The following is a 16,967-nucleotide window of genomic DNA, read 5'->3' as shown; positions in this document are numbered from 1 at the left end:
CTCAAGCAAATCCCGGGATGTCATTCTCCCCTTGTACTCGGCCTTAGTGAGGCCGCAGCTGGAGTACTGCATCCAGTTTTGGGCTCCACAATTCAAAAAGGATGTGGAGAAGCTTGAGAGAGTGCAGACAAGAACCACGCGCATGATCAGAGGTCAGGGAAGCAGACCCTACGATGACAGGCTGAGAGCCCTGGGGCTCTTTAGCCTGGAAAAGCACAAGCTCAGGGGTGATCTGATGGCCACCTATAAGTTTATCAGGGGTGACCACCAGTATCTGGGGGAACGTTTGTTCACCAGAGTGCCCCAAGGGATGACGAGGTCGAATGGTCACAAACTACTACAAGACTGTTTCAGGCTGGACATAAGGAAGAATTTCTTTACTGTCCGAGCCCCCAAGGTCTGGAACAGCCTGCCACCGGAGGCGGTTCAAGCGCCTTCATTGAACACCTTCAAGATGAAACTGGATGCTTATCTTGCTGGGATCCTATGACCCCAGCTGACTTCCTGCCCTTTGGGTAGGGGGTTGGACTCGATGATCTTCCGAGGTCCCTTCCAGCCCTAATGTCTATGAAATCTATGAAATCTAGTTGCATCCTCTTTGGAAGCACCCTGAAGGTAGTTGAAGGCTGCTATTAAATTCCCTGTCAGTCTTCTCTTCTTCAGACTAAATAAGCCCAGTTCCCTGTGAATAGGAATAAGCCAGTACTGAATGGACAGGAATAATCACTTCCGTCAGTCTCCTGATAATGCTCCTCTTAATGTAGTCCAGTATGCTATTAGCTTTCTTGGCAACAAGGGCACACTGTTGGCTCCTATGCAGCTTCTTGTCCACTGTAACCCCCCCCACCCCGGGTCCTTTTCTGCAGAGCTGCTGCTTAGCCAGTCAGTCCCCAAACTGTACGAGTGCATGGGATTGCTTTGTCCTAAGTGCAGGACTTTGTACTCCTTATTGAACCTCATGAGATTTCTTTTGATCCAATCCTTTAGTCTGTTGAGGACTCAGAATTCTAGCCCTACACTCCAGCATATCAACTACTCCCTAACAACTTGATGTCATCTGCAAACTTGCTGAAGGTGCAATCCATCCCATCTTCCAGGTTGTTTATGATGGTATTGAACAAAATTGGTCCCAGGACTAACACTTGGGACACTCCACTTGATACCAGCTGCCAACTAGACATCAAACCATTAACTACTATCCTCTGAGGGAGAGGAGAATTGAGGTATTGAACCAAAGACTGTGGTGCTGGTGTCATCGGGAAGGCTTTGGCTTCCATGACCACAGTCTGCTCTTTGGTGAGAGAGGCAGTGAGCTGCAGGGAAGGAACGGCCTCCACCTTTCTCTGATGGGGAGGAGGCTTTTCTCAGCCAGACTGGCTGACCAGCTCCACTGGGCTTTAAACTAAGCCAGCCGGGGGATGGGGGGACTACCACCACTCCTGACCCACTGAGAAACCCTTGCAAAGCCAGCAGTCCAAGGCATTTAAGGGAGCCAACCCCTGCCCAAGTCCTGGAATGATCTGTAGGCAAGAAAAGGTCCCCAAAAGGGACACTTGCATGCCTGTACATAAATGCCAGGAGCTTGGGGAATAAACAAGAGGAGCTCATCCTCCTGCTTAACACAAATAATTACGATGTCATAGGGATAATGGATACCTGCTGGGACTCCACCCATGACTGGGCCACCAGTATAGATGGCAAAACCCTGTACAGGAGAGATCGAGTGGACAAAATGGGCAGGGGTGTAGCTCTCTATGTCAAGGAAAGCTACGCATCCCTGCAAGCTGACATTGGCACCCAGGGTGGATGACTGGAGACCATCTGGGTTAAAATCCATGGGGAACATGGCACAGGGGACACAATGGTGGGAGCCTACTACAGACCTTCTACCCAGGATAAAGAGCTTGACCAGGAGTTCACCAGGGAATTGGCTGAGGCCACACGCTCCCGGTGTATGGTTGTAATGGGAGACTTCAGTTACCCAGACATCTAGTGGGAAGAGCGCTCAGCCAAATCTGAGCGGTCACAAAGCTCTCTCTTTTGCATGGATGAGCTCTATCTGACACAAAAAGTCTATGGGCCAATGAGAGGTAAAGCGCTGCTTGACCTGGTATTGGCAATGGGGGACAACCTAATCAGCAACCTAATGATAGAAGGGAAGCTAGGTGACAGTGACCATGAGCTGATCACCTTCACCATCTGCTGTAAAGCTGGCAAGTCAGTCAGTAATACAGAAGTCCTTGACTTCAGGAAAGCTGACTTTGACAAGCTCAGGAGGCTTGTCAGTGAGGCCCTAAAGGACCACAACCCAAAGGGGAGGGGAGTTCAGGACGAGTGGTTGCTCCTCAAGGGAGTGATCCTGGATGCACAAGCAAAGTCTATTCCATCTCAGAGGAAAGGCAGCAAAAGGGCACAGCAGCCTCCTTGGCTCTCCAGGGAATTAGCGGACCTCCTGCATCTAAAAAGAAAGACCTACAAAAAATGAAGGACTGGATCCACCTCCAAGGCAGAATACTCTGCACTGGTCCGGACCTGCAGGGAGTGAACCAGGAAAGCCAAGGCTGTGACAGAATTTCAACTAGCTACAAGTATCAAGGACAATAAAAAGTCCTTTTTTAGATATGTGGGGAGCTGGAGGAAAAGCAAAGGCAACATTGGACCCCTGCTAAACCAGATGGGACAACTGACATCCATCGCCCGGGAAAAAGCCAACCTGCTAAATGGGTACTTTGTGTCAGTTTTTCACCAGTCCCATGGGATGCCCCTGTCCATTATGGGACAGGGAGTCCCAGGTAAGGGAGATTCCTTACCCTCCATCAATGCTGACATCATGAAGGAACACCTTGAGAGACTGGACACCTTTCAGTCAGCCAGCTCTGACAGTTTACACCCCAGGGTACTCAAGGAGCTGGCTAGCATCATAGCTCAGCCCCTGGCACGGATCTTTGAGAACTCCTGGTGCTCTGGTGAAGTGCCAATCTCGTACCTATCTTAAAGAAAGGGAGGAAAGTGGATCTGGCAAACTACAGGCCCATCAGCCTGACCTCTATCCTGGGGAAGGTCTTAGAAAAGATTATCAAAGAAGCCATTCTTAATGGACTGGCCGATGGCAACATCCTGAGGGATAGCCAGCACAGGTTTGTTGTGGGTAGGTCTTGCTTGACCAATCTTATTTCTTTTTATGTCCAGGTGACCTATCACCTGGACAAGGGGGAAGAGAATGATGTCATATATCTTGACTTTAAAAAAGCCTTCCATCTGGTATCCCATGATCACGTTTTAGCAAAACTGGCTAACCGTGGCCTCGGCCTCACCACAATCCGCTGGCTGGGAAATTGGCTCGTGTAGGACCCAGAGGGTGGCAGTTGATGGAATTCAATTGTCATGGTGCCCTGTGACCAGTGGGGTCCCTCAAGGTTCTGTCCTTGGACCTGTATTGTTCAACATCTTCATTAATGATGTGGACATTTGTATCAGAAGTAGACTGACCAAGTTTGCCGACGACCCCACACTTTGGGGTAAAGAATCCACACCTGAGGACAGGAGGGTGATACAGGCTGACCTTGACGGGCTCAGGAAATGGGCAGACGAGAACCTGATGGTGTTTAATACCGAAAAATGCAAGGTTCTCCACCTTGGGAAGAAAAACCCACAGCATTCTTATAGGCTTGACAGTGCCATGCTGGCTAGCACTACAGACAAAAGGGAATTGTGGGTCATGATTGACCACAAGATGAACATGATCCTTCAATGTGATGCTGCAGCTGGTAAAGCGAGCAAAATGCTGGCTTGCATCCATAGATGCTTCTCAAGCAAATCCCAGGACGTCATTCTCCTGCTGTACTCGGCCTTGGTGAGGCTGCAGCTGGAGTACTGCATCCAGTTTTGGGCTTCACAATTCAAAAAGGATGTGGAGAAGCTTGACAGAGTGCAGAGGAGAGCCACGTGAATGCTCAGAGGTCAGGAAAACAGACCTTATGATGACAGGCTGAGAGCCATGGGACTCTTCAGCCTGGAAAAGCGTAGGCTCAGGGGTGATCTGGTGGCTGCCTATAAGTTTATATGGGGTACTCACCAGGATCTGGGGGAACATCTGTTCACCAGAGCATCCCAAGAGATGACAAGGTCAAATAGTCATAAACTCCTCCAGGACCGTTTCAGGCTGGACATAAGGAAGAACTTCTTTACTGTCCGAGCCCCCAAGGTCTGGAATAGACTGCCCCCGGAGGTTGTTCAAGCACCTACTTTGAATGCCTCAAGAGAAATGTGGAAGTTTATCATGCTGACTTCCTGCCCCTGGGTCAGGGGGCTGGACTCAATGATCTTCTGAGGTCCCTTCCAGCCCTAATGTCCATGAATCTATGAATCTATGAATGCAAAAGGTGACAATCCTCCTCCTTCTTCTCAATCTTAAGATAAAAAAGTGGATGCATTAATGGATATTCAGGGCCTGAACAAGGTGCAGTAGGCTCAACCTTAGGTACCTAAATCCACCTAGTTGCTTATTAGGTGGAACAGAATCTGAGCCAAGGTGTTTTAGTACTAAAAGGGCCAAGTACTAGGGCTGTGCGAAGCTTCAGGTTCTGGTTTGATTTGGAGGAGATTCAGCTGTATTCGGCAGCCAAATCTCCAAATCCGAATCAAATTAGGAAACCAATAAAAAGGTCAGAATTGATTCGATGCTCTCCAAATTGATTCAGAGATTTGGAGAGCTTCGGAGATTTGGACAGTCCCTGCTTACTGCCGCAGGGAGCTATGCCTGCTCCCCCAGCCCCCTTGAGCATCCCCTGACTGACCCCCTGCCTGCTCTCCCAGCACCCCCCGCCCCACCATGGCTGCCCTGCCTGGCCCCAGCTCCTGGCTCTTTAAAAAAAAAAAGTCCTGCACTCACCGGCTGCTGCAGTGGCTATCAGGGCCTCTGGGGGCTCATGGCAGAGCCCCCCCATGCAGTGCCAGGCAGTGGGGGGGTGATGGGTGTCACCCCCTCCCCACCTGGCAGGAGCCGGTGAGTTTGGGATTTTTTTTTTTTAAAGAGCCAGGAGCTGGGTCTGGGAGAGCAGGCAGGGGTTTGAGGCTCATGACAGAGCCCCCCACACAGTGCGGGGCAGTGCGGGGCAGGGGGGATTGCTCTCCCACCTGGCAGGAGCTGGTGAGTTCAGGGATTTTTTTTTTTAAGAGCCAGGAGCTGGGGCCAGGCTGTGCAGCTATTGATGGAGCTGAGAGAGAAGGTGGGGGACAGGGCCTGTCTGATTCAGAGATTTGACTGATTCGGCAGTGGCCGAATCTCCAAATCAGTTTTGGCCAAATTGATTAGGGACAGTGATTTGAATCACCGAATTGAATCACTGTCCCCCAAATCAGCCAAATCCGAAGCAAATACTAGCTGCATCACAAGGCCTACCAAGTAATTCTTAGAATGGTACACTTTTATAGGCCTGCAAACTTGAAGCAGTAGTGAAAACAAATCCCTGGTTGATCATAAAACTTTCTAAAAGGTTACCGAAAACAGTAAAATTAAATCTGTCCTGCTACTTAAGTTACTCTTTACTTACTTATACACTAGTTACTTACTATTACCATATCATTAAATCCTACAAACTAGCTACAGTGTGCATAACATTTAAAAAATAGATGCATAAAAATATATCCCTCTTTCTTGTCTTTCTGCATGTCTTCATTTTACTGACCAAGCTGCCACTTCAGAATATATCTTCAGAATGTTTTAATGCCAGTTAAACTGCAGGTCTGGTTATGGAATATCTTGGAAGCAAAATGCTTTTACTAACCTGTAAAAGTACTTAAATCTCTCAAAGGAGAATCTGTAGCTACATTTCCCTTAATTTCCACTTGAACAAAACTACCAAACTATTTCACTTCTCAGATGAAATTTATAATGCAAGGGCCAACACATGAAACGTTTATTGCAATCACTCCAGTTTCTAGGAAACGCAAGTTGAAATTGCTGTCTCTTTTACAGCAATGGGAAAGGATTTTAAGACTGTTGAGTTTTCCACTTAGTTGTCCAGCACTTTTAATATGTTAGCATATCCTGTCTGTTTATATAATGTACAGATCTATATTTCCCCTGGTGTCCTCTTCAAGTGTCAGATTAGTTCTCGGTTGTACTTCTGCAGTTGGGAAGGAAGGATTAATAATCAAAATCCTTCCATGAAATAAACATGGATACCCGTGTTCTCTGGTAAGGCTGTCTTTCACTTCTACTAGAAACACATGGCTATATTTCAACAGTTGCGTGTATTGGAAGGTGTTATTTAGATTCCATCAACAAAATGAAATTTTTTAACTTTTTGAAAAACTTTCATTTTTTCCCCTATAAATGCACGGATCCTGTAGTGATCCCTGGGTTCAAGAAACATAGGTGTAAATGAATGAGAAGAACTAAAACAACAAATTTAAATTGTAGAACCTGTAGGTAACCTCTGCAGACCCTTTGTCTGGCTCTAGCTGACTAGCTAGCTAACGCTCTATCGCTCATGGCCATCATGGCTCATGGCTCATGGCCATCTCCCAATTCCCAGCTCCCTCAGTCTCCTGTTAGGAAACTTCTCTCAGTTATAACTTCTGTTATTGCAGATCCCATACAATTTACAGACAATTTCTATTTTAAAGCTACGTTACAAATGGCTTCCTATTTTTCTGAAAAAAATATTAACTGTCTTTAGCAACTCTTCATAAGGATTCCTGATATATATTTAACTATATCATCCACCAAAGGATCCTGGAATTTGAACCCTTTTACTAAAACCAGCATATTTCTGCCTGATAAGGGTATCTTGTGTGAAGTAACTATGGCCCATGTTAAAATAAAGAAAGGAAGGGCCAGAGCCTGAGATGGTAGAAACTGGCATGGCTTGCTGATCCCAATGGGGCAACACACATTTGTGACCTGAGGAAGTGGCTCAAATTCATATTTTTGAAGAATGTATGGGTGTGTCCATATGAGCATGCATGTGCATTTCCATGGGGACATATAGCAGCGGCACATAGTTGTGCCACTGCTACATGTCCCTGGGGAACGCTCATGCATGTGCACTCTGGTGCAGAACAAGTTGCTCTGGGTGTGGTAGGGGAGTCTGGGGCCAGAACCTGGAGTGTGGCTCTGGCCAGCCAGGCTCCAGTTTTGAGCAGTACATGTTGCCACCATGTGTGTTACCCTGCTTTATTCTGGCATGGAGTTTTTGACACTGGGGTCTCCCAGTGACAATATAACCTGCTGTGCTGCAAATTGGCAGTGTGGTGAATACCTGCATGTGCAGTGTATGTGGTTTACAGTGCTGCAGACAGGTATACAGAGTCGCATACCACACGTGTGCTCATCTGGATGCACCCTATGATTATACTTGCAGCCTTACTTTAGTCAAAACTCATCTGCCAGTTAAATACATATTTCCCCCCCTTTAAATAGTTTCTTCACTTCAGAGCAGCACAAACTTCAAAGGATTCACAGAAGAGAAACTTATGATAAGTTCTGGCTTTGCTGACTTCAGCAAAGACACTGAAGGTCTTAGGTCTCCTTGGTAATGCATTAATGATAATTCAGTAGTTACAACATGAGGGGTTGGGTTTTTTTACAATGTCTGCGTATGTTTTGCTCTAGGTGCTGGAATCAAAATATTCAAAAACTGTTTGAGGCTATACATTGGTCAATATAACCTTTTAAATATAAGCATCTTACTAATACTTTATCATTGGAAAGGGTAAGGGGCAATCCTGCTTTGCTTGACTCAAAGTGCTTTTCCCCTTGAAATAAAGGTGACTGCATGGCCTTGAGCAAATGAAGCTGGTCAGATCCCTAAGGGCGCATCTACATGTTGCCATACGGTAACGTTGCTATGGCACCATGCGTTAGTATTTCCAAGTACTAAAGCACGGTGCAGTATGGGTGGTTACTATGCCGTGAACAGGGTGCATGTTTAGATTTCACCACTATGTCATCATAGTGGCATGTTATCACTGGGGAGCACGCCACTATGGTGACATAGCTGGTGATCAAATGTAGACCTGTGTGATCACTACACTGCTGTACCATGCTGCGTGTCAATGTAGTGTGTTGCTATATTGCCATAGGGTGATGTGTAAACATGCCCTAAGTGTAGAAACGTATTGACTGGAAATCTTTCAAACAGGTTGCAGATTGTTTTGAAATATGGCTTTATACTTCCTGCATGGGACTGGGTAATAGCTGACCTGCAGTACCATGGTTAGAGTGCTATATTGTGGTGACAAAAACTGAAACTCCATTTGAGTGGGGGTGGCCTAGAACCCAGGTCCTCTTACTTCACAGGTGAACACTATAGCCACAGAGCAACTGGGTGAAAAAATAGAAACTTTCTCCTTTCCTCTTCCTGCCCCAACCCCCCTTGCTCTCTCCCTCTTGGGTTCTCTGTATTGATTTACCTCTCCCCCCATTGAAATCAATCAAATTCCCCCAGCTGAATGCTTTTGAAAATCTCTTTTGTAGAAAAGAGTGCTTGGGTAGTTTATTACAGGCTTTAGGGATTGGTAGGTTCTCTACAACACTGGTAAGTTCAGAAATAAGAATTTCAACTCTATTCTCATCTTTTGACAAAAAAAGCAGGTCTTTTGTAAAGTAATTGCTTAAATGCAAAACAACTATGACTTCAATTTCTTGCATATGCAACACTTCAGAAAAGCAGCAAATATGTGGAATGGACAGAAAAAATGGTCAAATAATCCTTGTCCATTTATCTCACTGAAAATAATTTGAGGGTTGAGGTTACTTTGAATACTATATAATTAATTTCACCAAACATACTTTCTCCTTCTGATGCTAGAACACAAGCCATAGGAGCAGAAAACTGTACAGCTACAAGTTATGCAAGTGTTTGACCAACAAAAGTAGTATTTCATAGATATGTGCCAACATAAAGATTCTTAAAGAAGGCAGTTTTAAAGTAGCGAGTGCTCCATTGGTCCCCTGATAGGGCTATATCTGTAGCTTGTGTAGAAGTGTAGGAAGAAAATTTAATGCTGAACTGCTAATGCATCTCCTGTACATGTGGGACAGTTAAGGACAGAGAGTGAATGGTACCATATATATACCAAGAGTAGCTTATTTCATTTATGATCCAAGAGAAAAAAAGAGGACTCTCAGAATCACAGTTCAGTCACTTCTCTGCTCCTGGAACATCCTTTACTTGGGGAAGATTGGAGGGTGCCAGCCCATCCCAGGATGTATTTCAATTACTAAGAGGCACAGTCTTGTATCTAGAGTTTTGGTTAAAAATAGGTTGAACAATCATCACTAAACAATTTATATCAGACAGTACAAGCATTCATTTATATGCTGGTGACATAATATAATGTGATATGGATCCTGTAGGTGGCTTACTGTACTAGACATCTCTTCACTGTCCTCTTCACTGAGGGCAGGGTGTTCCCCCCAAAATGTTCAAACTGGGCTCTTTGTATGGGTCCATGCATTTGGAAGCTACTGGATATTGTAATACAAAAGAGGAGCTCTATAAGACATATTTTGTGTGCCTCCCTACTTCCCTGAAAGCTTGTTTACCAGCAACCACATTTGAAAATGGTATGTGTTGTGGTTCCAAAATAAACCTTAACTTAGGTTCTGTTATTACATTGATAACCCCCACATGTACACCTACTTGGCACCCTAACTCTTTCTGTAGATCACAAGAAGTCAAAAGTTTACTGGGGGCTCTCAGTCACAGGTACATCTTGTTCTCCAGACACACTAAGCATGTTTGGGTTCAGTGTCTATTTTCCAGGAAATTCAGGAAGGTTAGAATTTGGAACACAGTGAAATATTTCCTTGCATTAGCTACTAGAAAAAAAAAGATGCACCCTGAAGGCCTTGTCTTTTTTCATTAAATTCATAAAAGCTGTATAATTACAAAGCTTGTGCAATGCTAATTTTCTACACAATGTTCATATTATATCAACTCTGTAATATGTTTGAAATGTCAAGGCTGATGTGCTGATCAGGTGTGAGGCTCAACATCCTGCCATAGGAAATGTGACCCACAGAAGCACAGTCCAGTTCATGTTGGTTAAATTGCAAAAAGAGTGTTGACGGGAGAGGTGTGGGATCAGGACATCACATGAATGGAAGCACCACTGAAAATGTCGTGTTCAAATGTGCATTTTGATTACAACTCTGCACAAAAATCACAAGTGACTTTACTAATTAACAACCCCACTAAATTAAGTTTCCTTAATAACCATAAACAAACCCATAAAATTGTACCCATTGGAAAGATAATGTTTTCCCTGTCTAAGAACATGTGTTTGTAAACCATGTAACTGAGCCCTGAGTAATTTTGGAGTGAGTAATTTCCGAATGTGCAATTACAAGTGACTAAAGTGCAATAGCTCCCTGAAGCATCATCACAATTTCTGCAGTGAGTGTTTAATTGTAGCCAGACTTTGTAACCTTAACATGGCCTGTGTCCTTGCCATAACCCTAGGCCTGAGCTTCACTCTCCAACATATGGGAAAATTTTTCAGGCTGATTGCTCCAATCTGATTAAGGGAAGTTATGTAGCTGCCATTTATTCAGCATCTTGTTACCACACTCTAACAGCTGCTTTGTAAAAGATTCCCATTAAGGCCATTTTCTGCCTACTCCAATTCCAGCATTTCTGTTGAAGTAATTGTAATTACACTGATCATTCTGAGGATGCCAACGATACAAAATAAAACACTTTTTGATACCTGGTTGGCAAAAAAAACCCCCAAACAAAACAACTTCTTTAGTATAAGAGTAAATTGACTGGGAGAACGAATTTTCCCTCTCCACCTAGTTTCCCAGTTTGAATTCCTTGGTGTGTCACAAGAACTTCCTTCCTTAGTTCGTGCAGACTTAGGCACAGGTGTCTCTAAGAATGTGAAAGATAAAGCAGTCTTTATATATCAGGTGACTATTAAAAGACAACAACTACAACAAGACTGCTCCATTTTGCAATAAGAATCTGTCCTTTCTACTGGCTGTCTGGGAAGCTTGAACATTTACAGGACTTTTCAGTCCTAGTGGTGAGGAGGCTGTGGTTGATGCAGTGCATGTAGTTGAAATTTCAAGCCTGCTGGGGAATGGATGGCTTTCCATCGAGTTCATCTTTTCCAAATTAAAAGAAATGACATGCATTCCAAAGCAATGGTGCCTAAAGCAGCAGAAGAACTTTACAAATCTTTGCCAGCACTTTCAGCTAGTCATGGAACACCTTCATTTGCACTGGGACCAGTACATCATTTCTTCACTTACTTATTCAGATGCTTTAAGAAATGAGGCTGTGTTTGGTCCAGAAAGGGGCTGAATCTCAATTCACTTCTGAATGTACTAAATGGAACTAAGAGATGGTAATTCTGGTTCTCTTCAGTGATGCAAAGAGGTCAGAATTCTGTTTCAGAAAATCACCTGCATGTTTGAATGTTTATATTTAAACTCACTAAGACAGGTTCGCCATTGGTATAACGGTTTTTACTCCAAGGATGAATTTGTCTCTTTTAAATCTCCAGATCTGGGGCATGTTCCTGCAGTTGTTGAGGCTAGTGGGAGTGTTACTATTATCTGCAAAGGGACCAGGAATTTTTCGAGTGTAAGATTACCAGATTTATAGTAGCCCCTTTTTCCAGTTATGCTAGAAGGGCAATATACCTCGAGAAAAGACTTTCAGGGCACACCTACACAAGCAAATCATGCAAACCAATTGGGATAATTAAAAATCGACCATTTCAATTTATGGGCTTCCATCATTATTATGGTGATGGGCCTGATCCTTTTTTCTTTTTTTTTCTGCGGAGCCTGCTTGCCTCTCCCATGGCCAGAGGATGAGCTGGTGGCGGGCTGAGCAGCCCCTGAGTTGCAGGGCAGGGGCGGGGGGGGGGACGGGACAGTCCTTCCCTCCACACTGGCAGCACACCTGCAGGAGGGCTGCTAGCTGCACAGGTGCTGGCCCAGTTTGGAGGCAGCACCCCGCTGGATCCAACTCTTCCCCAAGCAGGCCCACTGGAAGCCTGCTGGGCATTGTTCCCTGAATGGGCTTGGGGAAGAGTTGGATCTGGCGGTGTGCTGCCTCTGAGCTGGGGCAGCACCTGCACAGCTAGCAGCCTGCCCGGGTGGCCCTGGGAGGTGCTGCCACTGTGGAGGGAAGGGCCAGTCTGTGTCTCCCCGCCTGCTCAAGACCTGTGTGGCCTGCTGCCAGCTTGTGCAGGCAGGTCCTGCTGGGGGAAAAGAAATAAGTGGTGAGGGGCCCAATTGTTTTTTTTTTCTGTTTTCCATGGAGCCTGCCTGCTTTTCCCATAGCCAGGGGCTTGAGCCTCCAGCAGGCCCTGAGCTGCCGGGGGCCCTGGTACTTCCCTCCATAGTGGTGGCACCCCAACCCCCCCAGGGCCACTTGGGTTGGCAGGTGCTGCCCCAGCTCAGAGGCAGCACCCAGCCCAATCCAACTATTCCCCAAGCCTGAGCCGTGGCAGCACTGGCCTGCTAGCAGCTCGCCTGAGCAGCCCTGGGAGGTCCTGCCACTGTGGAGGGAAGGACTACAGCCCCACACAGCTTAGTGGCCACTTGGCCTGCTGACAGCTTACCCCCCTCCCCAGCTGTGGGAGACACAGGCAGTTTCCGTGAAAAAACCAACCTAGAATTGGCCCCCTTGCTTCTTCTGCCTTCAGCCCACTTCTCCCGCGACAGAGGAGCAAGCTGTCAAAAGGTTGCAACATTACAAATAGCTACGCTGCAACCTAAACTACATGTAAATATGGTTTAGTTTGCAATGCAACAAACTCATTTAAATAAAAAAAATCTCATGTTTACAGCATGACTCAAACTGCAAAAACAGGCAATTTTCAATATGTGTACAAGCACCCACTATGTCTCAGAAAACTCAGCATTTGACTAGTGACAATGTTTATTATGGTTTGAATTAACTCTTGAAGCCATATTATGTTCTCAATTCCAGTTGTGCAAATCCATTGACTCTAACACATGGCCATTGGTTTAACAGAGAAGATTTTGCCTCATCATCTTTTTGGTTGCTAAGATTCATGAACAAACCCAACATCAATACTTTTAAACTGACTTTGTTCATAAGGAAATGTCTCTGAAATATGTAGCTACTGTGTGCTATAGAAGTACCACTGCTAAGATGTATGCAAAGTATTCAGAAAAAACACCAAGGTTTAAATTTACCATGAAGATGTTTTTTAAAAGACCTGAGCCTGGCTAATCTATCTAGTTTTTTATATGGTACCTTCTACTTCTGAAATTCTGATTCGGAACGCTTCCTTCAATGCCTCAAACATCAGCCTTTCTCACATTCCTCCATTGTGGGAAGGCAGAGGATCTTGCTGAGGTTTGTGGAAGAGGAAACTGAGTTGAAAAGGTTGCATTTAATTCTGAACACAGTAGGGTATAGTGGAAACTTATCTCTTCAGATAGTGAATAAATAATTTAAGCATATCTCAGGTAAAACTTCAGGGACAAGATTTTTGCAAATGAATGTGCAGAGGTCAGGGTTAAAAAACAAAGGCCTAAAGTTAGGTTCCTCAATATATATTTAAGCAACTAAGGGTGAGATTTACAAAAATATCTAACTGATTTATCAACCTAGTCCTATTCAATTCAACAGCAACTGTTGAATGCTAAGGCCTTTTTACTAGTATTTTTGGAAAATACTTTTTTCTTGGTCCTTGATTATTTCATTTAGAAAAGGCAGGTTAAATATTGGCCGGTATTTGGCAGCTCACTAATTGGTATAATTTTGGGAAGGCAATAGTTTCCATCCAAAGATTTCTTGGCAATGTGGATACTTTTTAATTATGCCTAGGTCCCCAAAGACAGTCACCTTTTAAAACTGGAGTTAGACTCTTAAATCACTTATGAAAATTTTAGTTAATACTTGAAATAGGAGTCTCATATGTTCTCTACTGTATTTCACTATCCACATGTTAGAGGCACAAATACTTATTTGAATAGTTATTAATATTCATTGTAATCATGGACTCCATTTATTCCATCTAATTCTGTGGATGGGCCAGGTTCTTGGGTGGAGTCATTTATGTTTCTGGTTCTTTATTCAGCTTATTCCTGGTGACCTATAGGAAAGCACAGAAATGGGAGATCTTCAGATTCAAATAAAATATAAAATCTTTCAAAAATAGATGCTGGATTCTGCAAATAAGTGAAGATTATCTGATTTTGTGAGATAATTTAAATTCTGATGATGGGACTATTTTGTCTCTTTGGCAGAGGGCAGTAGGAGCTTTTGGCCACTATTTCAGAGGAGGCACATTTGTAATGATTTCTTGTGTCCAACCAGTTTCTCAGAGCAGATGTCCTAAATTTTTCCAGCAGTTGACAAGTTTTGGAATGTTTCTATTTGTGTCTATAGAAGAAGCCAGAAGGAAAAAAAAAAATCCTTTTTGGTTTTCTGGTTGGGCAGAGCTTTCATTAAATTTTAGAATTTGGCAAAGTCTTAGAATTTTTTTAATTAGACAAAGCTTTGGAGAGACTTCTTATTTCTGCCTGGAGCCAAGCATGGTTTAATCAAGACAATTGTTTCATTATTTTTCTCCATTGACATTCCAAGGATCGATTCTGTTGTATTTCTGGCTGTGTGCGCCCAAAAATTACCTCTAGGAAATATAAAGAGAAGAATTTAAATAGAAGGCTTTGAACCATGGTATCAAAAGGTTTTTTTGTAAGGATGTTGATGTGTCTTGAAAATAGAAGTCCTGTGAATTTTATCAAAATGTGAGAGAACTCCTTTGTGAAACACTTTTTATATTAAAATGTTCCTGGTTAGTTATACCTCTGGAGTCAGAGTTTAAGTAGACATGTTCAAAAGATTGTGTCTCAGGGTTCCTTTTTTGAGTCCAGAAGCAATAATCCTTCTACATCTAAGGTGACCAGGTAATCTTGCTGAGATGAGAAGAGATAACACCAAGTAGCATCAGGATTCAGCAGTTCAGACTATGTGGTTTGACTGTTCAGTATTAAGACTATGAGAAGTATAGGGCTGGTGGTCTAGGCTACACATCTCCAGTACTCTGCCTAAGGTTAAGTCCCTTGTGAATCCATGTGAGGCAGCTGTTTGCTGATTGGACCTACATACTTATTTTCTTTCCAGAAATCTGTCGGTTGCTTTCTTCTGTTTGTCTATTTCTATTATAACCAGGAATCCTGGTTTTCTCTGTTAAAACAAATCCAAAACTGTCTGATAAAACATCCAAAATTCTCTGATTAAAAACCCCCAAACCCACCTTTCCCCACAATTAAAATGAAACACCACTCTCTCTCTCTCTCTAGAGTGGTGTTTCATTTTAATTGTGGAAAAAGGTGGGTTTGGGGGTTTTTAATGAGAGAATTTTGGATTTGTTTTAACAGAGAAAACCAGGATTCCTGGTTATAATGGATATATATATATATATATTCTAAATACTTATATAATTTTGGTATTTTTATCATTGAAAATCAGAGCTCTCTCTGACCTTTCTCCCACCAGGATGCAGGTCCAGCTGCAGCTGTCCTCCCTGCTGCTTTGTGGTGCTGAGCCCAGACATGCCAGTGCCCTGCCCCTGCCCATGCTGTTGCCCCTCACTCCCAAGTCACAGCCTTTCCAGCCCTGCCAGTGCCCTTGTGTCTCATGTTGTTCCATAACCTGGCCAAGGGAAGCCTGGCAGCAGGCAGGGCAGCGAGAGAGAGGAGGAGAGGGGGATGAGAAGGAGGAGGGGAAGAGAGTGGGGGAGTGGGAAGGGGACACAGCAGGGGCTGCTGGTGGGGCTAGGTGGGGTCTGCCTCAGCCACCTTTTAGCCCTCACTGAGCGGGAACTGATGCTGCCTGCACACTGCTCCCATGTAAGTCCCTGGCCCACTGCAGTTCCCACCCCGCTACTCCTACCCTGCTGCTCCTGGGTGTTCACTGCCCATATGGTTCCAGATGGTGGCAGTGGGTGCAGCACAGCATGTTCTGGCAGAGCAGGGTTGCCCCTGACAGCTGTGGGTTCATTGTGGCTCTGGCCAGCCCCAACACACTGCCCGAGGCTGACACTACCTGCCCCTGGAGCCGCTGTGCTGGGACGTGCTATACTAGACCAGCCCAACCTGTGCACTACCGGCCCCAAGCACTTTTGGCTCTGTGGGTGCTGTGTTGCCCTCCCATTTCCTTTCCTCCTTCTCCTTTCCCTCCCCTTCTTCATCCTGCTTGCCCTGTCTGTTACCAGGCTTTCCTTCTGCCTCCCCCCACACCTTCCTTCCCAGCAGGGCCACTCACCAGGTCCTGAAACCCATGAAATCAGGCCCAGGGGCTGTGCAGGGAACAGAAAAATCACTGGTTCCCTCATTCCCAATCTGCAGCAGGAGATAGATAGATAGAAATCAACAGAGTTGCAGATTGTCCTGCCTCACAATGGGTATCTGAATCTCCCTCAACCATAGTCTTCTTTTAACTTTAGAACAGGGGACAGCAAACTATGGCCCATGGGCCAGATCCGGCCTGCCAGGCCATTCTATCCAGCTGGTGGGGCTGTAGAAGATGTATATTTATCTGCTTCTGGATGCCTGTCAAAGATGAAAGGAAACAGGGGCAGTAGGACCCAGGGGAAGCTGGCAGGATTCACCAGCAAGGCCAGTTCAGCCCAGCCCCAGTCCATGCCCACCCCTGCCCCTGCCAACTGGAAATCTCTTCCTGCTGCAGCTTTCACTGCTTCCCTACATGCTGCTGGCTGCTCCAGCACCATGTGGCTCCTGGCTGCATCACTGGACTGTGGGAGCATGGGACCACGTGGGCACCCCAGGACCAGGAGTGGGGAATGTGTGCGTGCATGTCCCTGCAATGAGGGAGGGGCAGAGAGAGACAGAGAGAGCAATGAGGGATGAAAAGACTGTGTGTGTGTGTGTGTGTGTGTGTGTGTGTGTGTGTGTGTGAGAGAGAGAGAGAGAGAGAGAGAGAGACTGTGTGTGTGTGAGA

This window comes from Alligator sinensis, unplaced genomic scaffold, assembly GCF_000455745.1.
Source record: "Alligator sinensis unplaced genomic scaffold, ASM45574v1 scaffold144_2, whole genome shotgun sequence".
NCBI classification, from domain to species: Eukaryota; Metazoa; Chordata; order Crocodylia; family Alligatoridae; genus Alligator; species Alligator sinensis.
The sequence above is the reverse complement of the archived record's forward strand: the minus strand, read 5'-3'. Positions refer to the sequence as shown.